Source organism: Drosophila sulfurigaster, chromosome X, assembly GCF_023558435.1.
Source record: "Drosophila sulfurigaster albostrigata strain 15112-1811.04 chromosome X, ASM2355843v2, whole genome shotgun sequence".
Classification (NCBI taxonomy): domain Eukaryota; kingdom Metazoa; phylum Arthropoda; class Insecta; order Diptera; family Drosophilidae; genus Drosophila; species Drosophila sulfurigaster.
Genome location: NC_084885.1, coordinates 1,445,007 through 1,458,940, shown reverse-complemented (window position 1 = coordinate 1,458,940; position 13,934 = coordinate 1,445,007). Strand labels below are relative to the sequence as shown.

General features: G+C 32.6%; 1 protein-coding gene across 1 annotated transcript in view; it reads left to right on the top strand.

Annotated features, from left to right (window-relative positions):
* The window catches only part of LOC133848685 (uncharacterized), a 66,116-nt gene that overhangs the window by 35,065 nt on the left and 17,117 nt on the right, over positions 1–13,934 (top strand). Inside the window, exon 4 of the mRNA XM_062284340.1 lies at positions 2,568–2,621. The gene's annotated coding sequence lies outside the window, so the exon portion shown is untranslated. The remainder of the gene's footprint in view (positions 1–2,567; positions 2,622–13,934) is intronic.

Here is a 13,934-nt window from a genome sequence, read left to right as displayed (position 1 = left end):
AAGCCAAGCAAGAGGCTAGCAGTCAACCAGTCAACCAGTTGCCACTTCATTCAAGAAAACACACAGGCACTAAAAAGCTGAGAATGACGACAAAAACAGTTAGCAGGCAGCACAGCTTGCCACAGAGGGGAGTAGTTGGGGTGGACAACAAGACTAAATATATATTTACCTGTACTCGTCGTCGCATATATGAGTGCTCATAACTGAAGACGACCCAAACCCAAATCCAAACTCAAACCCAAGAAAAAAAAAAAACACAAAAATTATATTAACAAGACTGAAACTGAAGACAAAGAGTCGTTGAGCGGTCAAAGCCGTGTAATTATGAAATTCAAAGAAATGAAGCATATTAAAAAATGTTATAGATACTCGCATTCATGCGAGTACTCACACTCACACTAACACTCACATTCACACTCGCACTTATTCATTTGATGCCTGTTGTAAGTAAATTAGCATGGGAGTCCATTGATGCGCAGCCAACAAAGTTAACTTCGACTGCGACCTTCTTAGCCAACAAAACAAATTTACAAGTGTGTCAGGGCATTTGTCGATCTCGATCTAGATACGCAAAGGTTTATCCAAATTAGTAATTCAAATTTTATATCTATTAAAATGTTTTTTGAAAATCTTTCAATATTAGAAATCAATTCTTTCACAACAAGTGAGAAAAGTACAGTCGAGTGTGCTCTACCGTGAGATACCCGCTAGTCATTTTAAAGATAAGCAAAACAGTACAGTATTATTAAAAAATATACCAAATTAATATACCACAAAAATACTAGAATATACTAAATGTCATAATGGGTATATACACCATAGAGGTTAAATTATTCCAGATTGTCAGCTAAAGCTTCTAAAATACTGAAGTACTTTTTCCGATCGAAATCATATTCTCAGGAATGATAAATATCATAGCTATTATTGTCTATATCAAACATTTCTTTCTTTTTTATCATTTGAAGTTGTCTGTAGACTTACATATGTTGTAGTTAAATTCAAAAGCTATGGAAAGGAAATTGAAATCTCTCAATTATTAAAATGATTTTCCTTTTTCTCTTTTTAATTGCCTAGATGGTCCTTATCTTCCTAAATTTAAAATTCATATATTTTACTATTTAAATTTACATGCAAATATATTTATTTTGATGTTGAATCCAAAGCTATCGAAATAAAATTTAAATCTTTCAGTAATTGACACGATTCCCTTTTATTTTACTAGATTGCTGAGGTTTATCTAAATGAGTTGCAATTAATTTGACACTCGTCATTATTTTAGGTATACAATTTTCCACAGTAGCAATATAAATAAAATGCATAGAATTCATTCACGCATTTTTCAATAATTCAAATAATTTCTTTCATAAAAATCATTCTCAAATTTCATTGCTTCATATGAAAAAATGTTTGCCAATTCTGACTTCAAGCGTTTGTAAATTCGAATAGAATGTATAAATCGCCTTAATATATATTTCTCAATAAACTTTAATTCTAATAATTCTATTTGTTATTGTTTTTTCCGTTCAAACTTAGAAAATGCTATGAATAAATTCCAAAACTTATCAAACTTTTAATTAAATCAATAGTTTTTCAGAATCATTTTTAAAAGTTATTTGTTATTGTATTTTGTTAATGAATACTTTTTATATTTATAATACTTATACATAAATAAGATTCGTGACTAGCAATTTTTGAGTTTAAATTGATCATCAAAAAACCTAAAGCGATTTAGCAAAATTAAAGTGCCAAAATAATTGTTTATTTAAACGGCATGAGGTCGTTATTATAAGTTGAATATAGAGAATACATAATTGCTCGTAAATTATTCTAAAAGCTATACTGCATTCGAGTGCATTGAGCTCCTGAAAATAAATAAATATATTCTACGAGTATTTCCTTCAAATGATTCTAAACTTGAAAACCAGCGTTGACAGATTTATGGCGCTAAGAGTATATAAAATTCGTTTTCGTTTTCGCTTTGGCTTTGTTTTGTTTGATTTTGTATTTGTATTTGTGTTTGTATTTGTATTTTTGCATTGTCAAATCGGTTGACAAATTAATACACAAAACTGTGCTCTCTCAGAGTTTTGTGAGACTGTCAATTGGTTTTTCGGTTGTGTTTGATGTTGACCGACGCGTCGCCTGCGTTTGCCTGGACTTGAATTTCTAATGTGGAACCGCTTGCAGTTGCTGCCCCTCTTCACCCCTTTGAATTGGAATTGGAAGTGCTATAAAAACCTAAAACAGTAACAATTAACAACAACAAAAGAGAGCACAACAGCAACGACAATATAGAAACGCCATAATTTGATGGTCCGAGTATTTTCTCACCGTTGTTTTTTTTTCTTTCGTTTTCTTTCGTTTTTGGTGACTGAATGTTGTTACCTTATTTTACACTTTCCAGCGAATCGAGCACTAAAACTTTAATAACACACATGTCCGACGACACAGCACTAACATTATTACAATCATTTCGGTTTTGAGTTATGTCTTTATAAACTGGGAATTTCGGATTTCCACACTCAACTCAACTTTACTCAACCAGTTGCAACTTTTTCTATTTACAGGCACGTGAAGCCAACTGAAATATCTTTGAATCGACATCGATCCACAATCAAAAGGTGAGTCTTGGAATTTTCTATCATTAATTTTTGGTATTCTAATCAATCTTAACAATGAATTGAAGAAATATATATGTACATATTTTATCTAACTCATGTTTCCGCTTACATCTTACAATTGAGTAATACAACAAGTAAGAAAGCTGGGATCGAGATAACCGCTACCAATTTTTAATAAAAACAACACAATGCAGTATTATACTAAAAGTATACTGAATAAATATACTAAGCAACTAAAATATACCGAAGACTATATGCAGCGAAAAATATAAAAATGTCTGGTATATTACTTACTTCGGATATTTTGAATGTAATAGTATAGTATATCGATAAATAAACTATTCACTTACAATTAACTAATTGAAAAACTGAACTCAGATCTTTATACTACATTTATATTACCTGCTGAATTTTACACTTTCGCACTCATTAAAAAAATAATCTTGATTAGCTTCTTTCTTTTTGTTTTGATTGGCTTTAGAATTCCTGAAACAATTTTTTATGGGGGAAAGAAGGCTGCTGGTATATTCAGTACTAGATATATTTTGTATGTAATAGTAATAGTAGTATCGATATACCAAATATAGCCTTCGGTATATTTTTCTTCCTTTTCAATATGATCTGCTGACTTGCAACACTTTTGCATTCGATCAGGAATAATCTTTATTAGCGATTTGTTTTGTGCCATCAAATGAAGTTGAAGTTGAAAAGTTCTCATGGCTTCAATTGACCAATCAGTTTTAAGCCAAATATATTTTGCATTTTCCCAGGAAAAGCGCCGCGATCGCCACGATTCTAATTAAATTCTCAACGTATTTGTTGCTGTTGCTGTGCAAAATGCAATTTTTGATTGACATTTTACATTAAACGTACTCGTCGTCGTCGTTGTCGTTGTCGACTCGAGAGGCGTCGCAGAAGAGGCAGCAAAAATAAAACAGCAGATACGGAATATGTATAGAAATAGAGACAGAGAGAGATAGAAAGAGATGCACTGAGTGGATTGCAGAGCGTTGAAATTGATCAATTTCACATAATTTCAAGGCAAGTCGACGCGGTAATGCAAATCCGACAGCTGCGCCAGTGCGTTAGAAGCGCGCTTAGATGCAGATACACGTACTGAAAGATACACGGCGAGTCAGAGTCAGAGCCAAAGCCAAAGCTTATGATTGACAACAGTTGAATTGAGCTGCAGCCTTGCACTGTCTTGCATCCACCATACGCATCTTCCTGGTCTCTAGAGTGGACAGAAGACTGGACTGCAGTCTGAAGACTGGAGAGTGGAGACTGGTCTGGATGAGGCATTCTCATCGTAGCGCATCGCGATCCTCCAGTGCTGCGATCACATCCATCCGCACTGACAACTTGACGTGCTTTGGGCGCTTTAAACGTTTTGGTTTTGTCCGCTTCTTCTCTCTTCTCTCTTCTCTCTTGGCTCTCCACTCTCTTCTCTCTTTTTGGCTTGCAGGCTTTTAATTGCTCGCCGTCGTCTGCTGTATTTCTTCAGCTTCTTTCACAATTCTCATTGATCTTTTTCGAATGTGCGCAACTGTCGGATTTCTGCCTTGCCTGTCAGTGGATGTGGCCACAGCTCCAACTCCAACTCCAACTCTCCATCTCCTCCGACTTTGGCGTGGCATATCTTTGATTTGCTAATTAACGGTTTGTCGGTTGCGTTTGACATTTGAACATGAGTTCTTGACATTTGGCGCGCGGGAGTCGAACTCAAACTCAAAGTCGACTCTGCATTTCTGTCTTCGACTTCCACATTGACTTCGACTTCATCCTCGACTTCGACTTCATTTCAAGTTTTGACATTGACTTTAGTTTTTGCATTTTTCTCTTTTTGATCTGTTCCAAATCCCATCACAAAAATCTCATCATTGATCCATTTCTCAGCAATTGGCTGTCTCGAGTCAAACAACTTAAGCTGCGAAATATTTGGGACAACTTCGTTTTAGAGAATTAACGCTTTCATTTAAATTCAAATTCAAAGCACAAACATTGAAACAGAAAGTTAGCTACCAAATACTGATTTCAGCAAAAATTTAACACCAACTAAGTTGTTAATTTAAATAAACTTAAATTTAATAAATTAGAGAATAAGTTCTCTGTTAAAAAAGAATATATTTTTTGCTTTCTATTAGTTTTAAATTTTGTGTTGTTTATAAAAAAAAATAAATAGAATAAGTAAAATATATAATATAATTGAAATACAGAAAATATCTAAAATAAAGAATAATAAAATGATATAAAAAATAAATAAAGTAAATAACTGAAATAAATATAATAAATAAGTTGATAAAATAAATATAAAAAAAATAAAATATTACAAAATACAAGGAAAATAAATAAAAAAAATAAAATGAAAAAATAAAATAACTAAAATAAATTAATAAAAACAAGGTAAAATAAATATTTTATTTATGAATGAAATAAATGACAAAAAAACTAAAATAAACGCAATTGAATAAATTGAAATAAATAAACAAAGTAACATAATTTAAATAAATGAAATAACTAAATTGAATAATATTGAAATGATATACATACATACATATAAATAAATACAGAATAAATAAAATAAGTAAAAAATACAATAAATAAAATCTTGAACAGTAATTGTATGAAAAGGACTTTATACATAAATAAAATTTAAATGAAATAAAATAAAGAACAATATAACTAAAATATGTAAAATAAATACATAAATTGAAATAAGCAAGTAATTACTCGCATAGTATTATAAAAATAATAAAGTGCGATATTAATAAAATACATAGAAATTGATTGCATTTGTGATGGCGCCGGATTAAGCTGCCGATTAAAGGTCAATTAATTTTGATATGAGATTTTCAATAGAAGATGAATTATGTCTTGATCACTTCTCACCAACTTTTTCGTAGAACTTTCTTCAGAAATTGTCAATTGATTGGCAAAAATGCTGAGGGAAATTTCAGTTAAAGCTCTGCTGCCTTGAGTTGAGTTGAGGTGGATTATTAATGGAGCGAGAGAAGCGTCTGTCAAAGGCATAAAGGGAAATTCCAGAAAACGCGTTGTTAGTATGTTGTATGTTGTATGTTGTCTGTTGTTATGTGGCATTGGCTGCTGAGGCGTTGAAGAGGCCAATGTGGCATGCACCTCGACTGGCAATATTAATGATGATGTGGTGTTGATGTTAAGTGCAGTTTAATAAATGAATTGTCTCTCTCTCTCTCTCTCCCCCCTCTCTCTCTCTCTCTCTCTCTCTGTCGCTCATCGTTGCATGCGAAAAATGAGCTGAGTTGCACTTGCCAACTGTGTCCAGTGTCCACAGAGTCTGCTGTTGTCGGTTGTCGGTTGCCCACGAGGCTGTGTCTAATTCATCAACGGCTTGGTTCACTGGGCCTGCCTGCTTGCTGCTTGTAACGTTGCAACGTTGCAACTTCCTGCATTTGCATGTGCGAACCGAGTCAGAGTCAGAGTCGGAGACGGAGACGGAGACGGAGTCAATGCATTTTCAGTAATAGATGCTACGACTTTTTAGCGCATTTTTAACTACTTCATTTTGGCAGGCAGACACAGTGTGGCAAAGTCCATTTGCCCGTTGAGTTTGCCATGCCTCTGCACCACTGTGCAGAGTGTACTCAGTGCTCAGTGCTCAGTGCGGTGGCTGCCTCATTTGTCTGCTGCTTGGCGGCAACCTCAACTTGAGCCTCAGCTTTGGGCTGCATTGGCCTCATCGCTGGCAACTGGCAAGCCTATTTCTTACAACTTCTTCAAACAACTGCAACAACTGACGTATCATAAACAACAACAGCAACAGCAACAACAATTTGTGTGTTGCCAGTTCTCTCTCTCTCTCTCTCTGTCCCTGACTCGAACGAACCTTTTGGCAAAGTGCTTCGAATCTTGAGAGCAAGTCGCATCTAACAAGCCTAAGAAAAATGGGCCCAACGCCAAGTTTTGGCTAAAGCGCAAACACATTAAAAATGCTTCGCTTCTCCATGCTCCATGTCTCTCTCCTCTTACATTGTTGTTACTCGATTAGAGTACTCTACACTACGCTACTTCACACAACTCTCTACTCTACAGCCATCCATTCCCAGTCTCGAATTAGCTTTACTCTTAATTTTAATTAATGTATGACTAAGCTTTTAGTATTTTTTTTTGTATTTAAAACTTAAATTTTCGAAGTGCGTTAAATCGATTTAATCGCATTTGTTAATTTCTTCCTTACGTTTGAATTGAAGTATGATTAAGCTTTTAGTATTTTAGTATTTTTTTAGTATTTAAAGCTTTTAATTTATAAAATGCATTAAAAACATGTTCTATTAATTCATTCGCAATTGTTAATTATTACATTTAAATTAAAGTATTTTATTTTTATTTAGTATTTAAAATTTAAATTTGCGAAGTGCGTTTAATCGATTTATTCACATATTTATTGTTCATTTTTACATTACTTTTGAATTGAAATATGATTAAGCTTTTAGTATTTTTTAGTATTTAAAGCTTTAAATTTATGAAATGCATTAAAAACGTGTTCCATCGATTTATTCGCAAATGTTAATTATTACATTTTAATTAAATTATTTAATTTTTATTTAGTATTTAAAACTTAAATTCATGAAATTCATTAAAAATGTGTTATTGTGTGCAATTGTCAATTATTACATTACATTTTGTAGTTTAAAAAAAGACACAGCTAAGGAAACTCGATTTTACTACTATATTGTATTTCAAATTGAAAAGTTAATAATATATACCCTTAATTAAAAATGTATTGTTCTTTTATTCATTATCCTTACTAACTTATACATCATATAGTATTATTTCAATTTATTTAATGCCGAAATTTACGAATTCTTGCAATTCTTCGTAGATTGAAATTCCACTTGTGATAAAAATAAACTATTTACATTTATTAAAAAATAAAAAGGAATTGAGGTAAAAATTCATTCCTTTTTATTCAAAATACATTTTAGTTTATGTTCAATGTTAATTTGTTGTTCCTTTATTATTATTATTTATTAAAAGTCAAAATTTAGTGGAACTAATGCCAACATGTAAATAAAATTTAGTTAAATTCTTAATTCATTAAATCTTGAATTGACTTAATTTCTAATTGTGAAATGAGGGTTATTAAAAATAAAAAATTATATACATTCATGTATTCAAATTTATTTAAAATTAAAAAAAGAGTTAATATGCACATTACACACAAAAATGCATTAATTTTGAACATTTTTATTATCATTATACTTATTTTGTTGTGTAATTGTTAAAAGTAAAAATGTCCTTGAATTGGAGTTTTGTTTTTTTTTATAAAAATTAAACTGGAAATTCTTTGAATTCATTTATGTAAATGGTCACTTTTACAAATATGTTTCATCATTAAATTTATTTTTTGTATTTATAAATAAAGTCCAAGCAACAAATGAAAACTTTGTGAAAAATGCATAGCGAATTTTTCGTGGATTTTACATGAGCAAGTTTTTGGTTTTCTATAGGTAGAATATCTTAAGTTCGGTTTAAGCCAATTTGGTTAAAGCCTTCGACTTGTAGTTGATATTGTATGTGTGTGTGTGTGTGTGTGTGTGTGAGCTGTGTGTGTGTGTGTGAGCTGTGTAGCTCGAGGCCTCAAATGCACTTTGCAAAAAAGCATTTCCTCCAAACTTGTCTCGATTTTGGTGTGTGTTGTGCTGCGGGCTTTAGTGCGAAATAGTTGCAGCAGCAGCAGCAGCAGCAACAAAGATGAGGAGAAGGAAGAGGAGAAGGAGGGGGAGGAGAAGCATAGCTAGCTGTGCGATTTATCTTTGGGGGCTGGCAAGTTAATGTGGCAATTGTATGCTAAGCAGCAAGAGAGAAGCGAGCGAAGAAGAGAGTGAGAGAGGGGGGATTGGGGGCAGCAAGGGGAGAGATGGAGGCAGTTCCAAACGGTTTTCATGAATGAATTAGACGTCGGCCAAAGTTTGGTTCAAACGTCTGCTTCTGCTGTTGTTGTTGTTGCTGTGGCTGTTGATGTTGCTGGTGCGAAAGGGCAACAACTCAATTTACAGTTGCGGCGGACGCGGAATTCCATTGCCCACGGGGTGACCATTCCGAAAAGCAACAACAACACAAAAAAACACCAGCCAAATAAAATATGAAAAAGTACAAACGAAGAAATATAAATGTATTAAAGTATACATCTATCTCTCTCTCTATATATATATATATACGTATTCATCAGCTGCCAAGTGCAGACTTCAGGTCCAATTCCAGGTCTAAAAGTGAGTTCCCCTCTCTTTCCACTCCCCCTCGAAGCACAGTCCAATGCATCTCATGGGTGTGATTTTAATTTCATACACAAATGAACGCAAATCATTGCGGTGAGATGCTGGGATGTGATGTGGGTGGATGCTGACAACACACAGCAACAACTTCAGCGATGAAAAAATTACAAATAATTCCAAGAGCAACGAGAAAATAGCAATAACTCCCACGAAGATTAATAACACACACACACAGACAGAGACAAAAAAAGATAGAGAGAGAGAGAGAGAGAGAGACAGACAGTAGCACTCGCATGCTCGTAAATAAATAAGCAAAAAGAAAATACGAAATGCAAAATGCAAAAGAAATGAACAATAAGCGTCGAGTAGAAAATGAAATTTATGCATAAAGCCGCCAAAAAGCCAAAACAAGCACAAGAAATGTGACTAAAGAAGAAGCAAACACAAATAGGCGAATGGCCCATCAAAACGCGCAAATATAAAAGAAGCGATAAAGCAACAACAAAGCCGAATACAAAATTCCTCAAAGAGATGAACATTTCTTCATCTTCAAAATAAAAAAGTAATACATACACAGAGTTTCATCTTCTGTTTTGGCAAATTGTTTTGATCGCAGCAACAGCACAACAAAAAAATTCAAGCGCGACAAAATTAGTTAGAACTATGTCAAAAGTAATTTTAATACAAATTTGAAAAAGGTTTAAAATATATGCTTATATTCTTGATCAGATATATGATTATTAGTATTTCGATATACCAAATGCCTTTGGTATATTTGAGTATTCTGTTGGTATATACTTTTATTCACTTTAAGAATAGTATAATTCTTTTTATATCCGACATCTCTGATTATTCTTAATCACATACATATATGATTATTAGTATTTCGATATACCAAATAAATTTAGTATACTTTAATATTTTTTCAGCATATCAATTTATTTATTTTAAGAATAGTATTATTTCTTTATTTCCGATCCCATAAAGTAAATACATATGTATATTCTTGATCAGATATGTGATTACTCTAGTATTTTTATATACCAAATACCTTCGATATACTTTAGTATTTTTTTGGTATATACTTTTGTGTATTTTAAAAATAATAGCGTAGTGTTTTACTTAATTTTTGTTCATTGTTTTGTACTACATACTATGGAAAGATTAAATAATTTAAATGATCTAAATACTTAATTAATTTGTTGGTATATAATATTTTATATTGTATATTTAAAGAAAATAATACTTCGTTTATTTTACAAATTTTTTGTAATACTATTTAACCAATTGAAATTATAGAATAATTGTGATTATCAAAAGCAAATCCAATTCTTTGACTTTCCATTTTCACATCGGTAAAAATGTTGTCTGCTGCTCTTTACTCTATTTTGTTCCTCTAGCTTTTCTTCTGCTATTGGTGATAGTTTACGAAGTGTCAAATCATCTTGTGAAATGGCAAATGAGCAGACATTAAGATCAAGAAAAAGCTCTGAGAGGATGAAAGTGTTCTTATCTACTGAATCACAATGCTCTTAATTGAATCAATATTAATCTATTTGGTACTGTATTATGCTTGGTATTTCTTTTGCGAGTGCCTTCAAAGATTGCAACAACTTTTGTCCCATGCTAGCTGCTATTTAACACACATCCAATAAATAGCTGAGAATAGAAGACTCTTCAGAATTTGGGTGTAATTGAACAATAATTATGTCAGAATCTGAATTGTATAAAGAAATGTCGAATTACCGACTGAATTGTTACATAAATTTGAATTGAGAGAGGAGTGTAGTTTGTGCGATTTGAGGTTGAAAGACACAGTTAAAAAACTTCAGTGATTTAGGATAAATATTATCTAACAAAAACAAACAAAAAAAGAGTCTGTTCTTATTACCAATAATTTTCTTCTAAAGAGTGCGCAAATAACATTAAAATCTTAAAGTTTATAAGTCCAAGTTCTTATTAATAAAAGAATATTTTTTTTTATATTTTTAAGGCCTCAATTATTATTATAGAAAAATAAAATATTACAGTAAATGTATTTGTGATTAATCTAAATCTAGTATTTTATGTATCCACATTTTTATACCCGCTACCCAAAGGGTATAATGGTATTACAAGTTTGTACCTGTAAGAAATATATGTAACAGGCAGAAGGAGGCATCTCCGAATGTTGGTACAAATAATACCAACTATAGTTTTTATGATTCCCGAAAATTTTGTTGCGATCGAATATAATATTAGAAGTTATTAAAGAATTACTAAACGAGTCTCACTTGCTTTGGCTGACAATCTGGTATATTGTGGTGTATTTTGCATGCAGTAGAATATAAATATACCAAATAAATTCTTGGGTCTATTTCTGTCATTTTTGCGGTATATTGTTCGCATTATTTTATAATTAATACCTCACATTCGATATCCAACATTTTTAGCTTTCTTGCTTGCTTTAATAACTTGATCTTAAAGTGATTTTATTTAGAGAATATAACTTTCGAGTTAAATGCTCTTGACTTTAGCAACTGGTAGTCAGTGTAACTTGCCCGATGATTAACGATAGTCATGGTAGATATATTTCCATTAGGTTGAGCACAATGATTTGTTTGCAAAAATTTAAGTTCAACGTTTGTGCTACGCTGATGTCGATGTTTAATCAGTGAATGAATGATATTATACATTCTTGTATAGATTATACTTTCTATACCTATGCACACACACACACACACACTCGCATACTGACATCAAGGATCAATGGCACGTACCAGCAGTAAAGTTATTAAAGCCATAAGATACAGTCAAGCGGTTGGGCGGTTGGGTTTTTTCTTTCTTTTCGCTACTTCGGTGGTTGGGTTGTTGGCTTTGACAGTCAAAGCCTGTCGAGGCGTGCGTCCATATGCAAAATATATATATGCGACTTTATGAGTGCACGACAGATAGAGATAGAGACTGAATGAGAAAGAGAGAGAAAAAGGCGATACATTGACGCACCCTCCAAGCGACTTTAAACCCATCAAACCATTAACAGCAACGACAACAACAACAACAATGAGTACGATAGCTGTACTTCTGGCCAGGAACAGGCTGTGGCATATGAGTAAAAATTTGCGTATGAGTCAACATATACAACAACTGACGGTTATCTTTCAACCACCTCCAGGATCAGGAGCTAGAGCATTGCCACCACTCTCAGTTCTCTGTCGTCTGTCCCAGGTATTTGATGTACCCCTCCCACAATTGCTGTCCTCATATCTCTTCCCTGTTCCCTGTTGTCTACAGTTATAAAATATATATGAGCTGGGCGAACGACAAACGCTTTGCTTAAGAAAAATCGACATGGCGAACGTGGCGGAAACGTGTCACAAATTTAACGCCGTTGCGTTGGAATAAAACAAGCCAAAAGAAATGAAAAAAGAACAAAACAAAAATGTTGCCCACTTTTTTGGATTACCCCAAAAAAGCTAAGCCAGTCAGGCGCATGCCAAGGCAGGCAAATGGACCTCGTCGTATTGTGTGTGTGCCTGGATTAGCTTTTGATTCCAACTTATTTGCCACCCATATGCGGTAGGTCACAGTTACACCAGATCTATATCTCTTTCTGGTTTTGTTACTCTTCAACACAACTTTAAGCACAGCTCATTTCTTGAGATTGACAATGTGTTGTCAATATATTCTTCACATTATCAAAAGCATTGCCAGTGAAATGCAAAATAGTTCAAGTAATGATTTAAAAAAGTCAAATAGCAAATTGTTCAAGTAATGATTCAAAAATGGATTAATTTCAAAAAAAAAAAATATTGTCAATGGACTAAGGAATAGAGTGTGGAAGTATATAGATTTGTAGCATACTTTGAGGCTGCGTCCATTTCAGTCATCCTTTTTATACCCGATACTCGTATCCGTAGTGAAGATGTTGGAATTTGGTCCAACGATCAGATCGCAGTAGCACAAGTGAAAAGACAAGATTTCATTTCGTGGAAATTATATTAAACGTTTATTTGACAGTCAATTCATTTGCTGTGTTCTATTCTACTTAACGACTCAAGGCGAACTACTTCATTTCGCAATATTCAATGTATATGATGAAATTCAACACAACGATGCCATATCAATTTATGCTTAACTTAGAGTTACCAGATTATCATTTTGTTTCTTACATTAATTCGTTAATTTCAAACAGAAGAAATAAAAAAAAAAAGAATAGCAAGCATAGTTATAAAGCTAGATTTTTTGGTACATACAGTCTTAACTACCTTCTTTATGGTTACTAAAAATTTGGTTTCGCTTAGATAAATTATTTAGGAATAATCATGTATGGGTCTTAGTTGCTTTGTCTGACAATCTAGTATATTTTGTGCTCTATAATATGTTTGGAATGTAGTACTATATTTATATACGAAATAATTCTTTTGGTTTATTTGAATATACTTGCGGTGCGTAAATTTAGTATATTTTAAGAATACATTTTCCTTAAATAGCGAGGATCTCAGAGTCACGATCACTCGACTGTCCCTTTCTGACTTGTTTAGCTTATATATAATTCTAGTAAAAAATTGTACTAATAATATTCTGTTGTAGGAGTTATTTGAGGAATGATTTTGTCTGGCATAAAACGCCTACTAAGTGATTTGCATATTTCTTAGTTGCCAAGTGTCGCAAGTCCACAAATTAATAAGTGACTAGAATCGATAATTAATCCTTGCATATTTCTGTCTCCTTTCATTGCAGGTACGTTAATCGAGTTGATGTGACGACGAAATATTTTATTTAACAACAAATGCAAGTAGAAATTTATTTAAATTCACCTTATTGTTTGGCAAATATTTATTATATTTTGATCACTGATCGTTCGAAAAGAGTCGATTGAAATGAAAGTTTTTGTTTAAAAGGTCTTCACTTATTTATCGATCACTGGAATGTAATTTTATTGAATAGCTTGTATTAGATTAAGTTATTATTATTCTTGCTTATATTTATCGATCAGTGATCAATGCTAAAATATTATTGTAGCTCAATATGTTTACAAAAAGCTGGCTTGTAACTTATGAAATATGAAATCTCGAAT